Source organism: Octopus bimaculoides, chromosome 16, assembly GCF_001194135.2.
Source record: "Octopus bimaculoides isolate UCB-OBI-ISO-001 chromosome 16, ASM119413v2, whole genome shotgun sequence".
Classification (NCBI taxonomy): domain Eukaryota; kingdom Metazoa; phylum Mollusca; class Cephalopoda; order Octopoda; family Octopodidae; genus Octopus; species Octopus bimaculoides.
This window is the reverse complement of record NC_068996.1, coordinates 50,539,942-50,543,529: the sequence shown is the minus strand read 5'-3', so window position 1 is coordinate 50,543,529 and position 3,588 is coordinate 50,539,942.

Sequence of the window (3,588 nt, the reverse complement as noted above, 5' to 3'; positions counted from 1 at the left end):
GGACACTAAACTCCACTTGCGAAGACCTGTTGAGGCAAGTGAAATCGAAATCGAATGAAATTTGACGACTGGCACCCATGCCAACGTCGTCTCCCTCATTGGACACGAAACTCAGCTTGCGAAGACTTATTGGGGCAAGCGAAATCGAAATCGTGATGGCACCTGTGCCCAGTGTCGCCATTCTGGCACTTGTGCCCGCAGCATGTGTAAGGACTTTCGAGTGAGATCGTTGCCAGTGCCCCTGGACTGGCTCTTGTGCGGGGCCGTCGTAGGATTTTCGAGCGAGATCGTTGCCAGTGCCCCTGGATTGGCTCTTGTGCGGATGACACATGAAATACACAATTTTGAGCGTGGCCGTTGCCAGTACCGCCTGACTGGCCTTCGTAGGATTTTCGAGCGAGATCGTTGCCAGTGTTTGGAGCCTGGTGCAGCCATCTGGTTTCACCAGTCCTCAGTCAAATCGTAATTTTTTTTAAAGTATCACCATTATAAGTATTTATACTCTGGTGAAATTAAGAAATCATCTTGTAAAGAAATGAAACCCTCAATTCCATCACTGTACACACACACAGACACACAGTCACATATGTATGTATGTATGTATGTATGTATCCACATGTGTCTACACACATAGGTATATACCATGATCTATACACATGCAGACAAGGGTCAATTCATATGAAAAAGAAAGTGAAAAAATATAATATGACCACTTGTTTATCAGGAAATTTTCAAGCTTGATTTTAAAAAGAATTTCCTTTTTTTTTTTTTAAGTATCACCATAAGTTAATCTTTTGCCAAATGATTTGCTTATAGTGATCAAATGTATATACTGTACATTAGCTCACCTCACTCCCCCATCAAATTGATGGTGTCTGAGCAGGTGTATTAGGTACCACACATCAGGTGTCGAAGTGATCACAGGACAATGTGAGATGAAGTTTGCTTTTGCTCAAGAACACAATGCACCACCTGGTCTAGGAATTGAAATCATGATCTAGCAATCAGTAGTGCAACTCCTTAACCACTAGGCCATACGTCCTCACACACATATATAAAGATATATATATGTATCCTATTCCATCCCTTATATTCACCTTGTATCTTGATCTTGCATTCCTCTAAAGCATGAAATTTTGAGGGAAGGGGTAAGTTGATTACATCCACCCCACTGCTCAGTTGATACTTATTTCATCGATCTCAAAATAATGAAAGGCACAGTTGACCTCAGTGGAATTTGAGGTCAGAATGTAAAAAAGCCAAAAGAAATACTGCTAAAAATTTCTGCTAGCTTACTGCCTTAATAATAATAATAATAATCTATATATTAATGTACTAAGGCTGTCACATGGTTAGTTGAGAGAGACAGAGAAAGAGAGAGAGAGAGGGGGAGGAAGAAAATGAAAGAGAGAGGAATGTGGTAGTGGTGAGAGCTAGGAGAAAGGGATTAGTATTATGTGGTTTAGTATTAGTATTACGTGGTTAAATAGTTAGTTGAAGGAAGAGGTAGAAAGAGAGAGAAATTAAACATATTTAGAGCAATGAGATGTGGTATAGTTGAGAGGAGAAGCAAAGAAACAGAGTGGTCGGGTTTACTGAAAGGAACATGGGACTGAAAAATACTATATCAGTCAACATTTTTCAAGTGCACTATATTAAGATTTGTTAAACTTAAAGCATGGAGTGTGTGTGTGACTTTTATGGTAGTCAGGTGACCCTTTTCTGGATGCAGTCTAAAATGTCTGTATGTGGATGAGCAGCTCTGTCTCAGATTTGAGAGCAATATTCAGGTATGTGCCTCACCTGAGTTTTCTAGACTATACACGAAAATTCAAAGTTATGGAAAATTTATTCTTTTTTTTTTAAGTATGGCTTCGTGGTTAAGAAGGTCACTTTGCAACCAATTGATTTTGGTTCAGACCTACAATACAGCACCTTGACCAGATGTCACCAAGCTGAGTGATGCTTTGAGTCAATTTGGTAGAAACTGTGTGGAAGCCCAACCAATAATTTTATGGACCCTTAATATACTACTGTGGATCCCCAATTCTGCTTGTGTGGACCCCGGTTGAAAATCGCTGAACCCTCCATGATAGTATCACATCATGGCTACAGTCTAATGACTGAAACAAGTAAAAGACAACTTCTTAACATTTTTTTGAAACATAATTTCCTTTACACCTTCATCAACATCACCATTTTTACACCTGCTTTCCATGCTAACATGGACTGGATGAGTCATCTTGGTTTGAGTTCAGTTCTTATAATGAAGTTATATCCTTCTATATAGAGGTTTGCAAGACCATGTCTTACTCATTTTTAAATTATGGCTTAGTTTCTACAGCTGGATGTCTTTCCTGTCATCTTCTGAGTGGATCGGGTACATTTTATCATGGCACCAATACTAGAGAGGTTGTCATGTCCTGAACAAGACCAAAAGGATGCTCAAACATATCATCATGGCTTGTTTGCCAAACGCCTATTTTTATTATATTGTAGCAAATATTTCCTAAAGTTTAACGTATATTTTGTAACATGCCAACAGATTTACTTGATAACAAAACACTATAAAGTGCATAATATAAAATTTTATTAGGATATTGTATATCATGCACAAACAGAAGTGGTAAATTTTCAAAATGAATACTCTGCATGCTGTGGTAGTCAGTAAAATAGAAATAAAATTCTAAAATTTATTCTTCCTGTGCGGCCTGGTATCAAATGATCCATGGTCTGGTGATTGGTTAGGGCCCCCTGATTTAGTTTATGAACCAACAAACAGCTCAAACATAGAGCAAGACTTCTTTTTTTCATTGTTTACAAAGATTTACCATCATATTAACATAGAACAAATATGAATAAACTTGCACAAACATTCACATACACACACAATATATATATATATATATATATATACATATATATATATATATATATATATATAAATGTGGAGGCACAGTGGTTAGGGCAACAAACTCACAGTTGTAGGATTGCAGTTTCAATTCCCAGACCAGGTGATGCAAGTGTTTATTGAGTGAAAATACCTAAAGCTCCACGAGGCTTCGGCAGGGATGTGGTGGCGAACCCTGCTGTACTCTTTCACCACAACTTTCTTCTTGTTTCTGTTGCACCTGTATTTCAAAGGGCCAGCCTTGTCACACTCTGTGTCACGCTGAATATCCCCAAGAACTATGTTAAGGGAATATGTGTCTGTGGAGTGATCAGACACTTGCACATTAATTTCACGAGCAGGCTGTTCCATTGATCAGATCAACTGGAACCCTCATCGCCATAACCGACGGAGTGCCACAATATATGTAACACAATATATATATATATCATCATCATCATCATCATCGTTTAACGTCCGCTTTCCATGCTAGCATGGGTTGGACGATTTGACTGAGGACTGGTGAAACCGGATGGCAACACCAGGCTCCAGTCCGATTTGGCAGAGTTTCTACAGCTGGATGCCCTTCCTAACGCCAACCACTCAGAGAGTGTAGTGGGTGCTTTTACGTGTCACCCGCACGAAAACGGCCACGCTCGAAATGGTGTCTTTTATGTGCCACCCGCACAAGCCAGTCC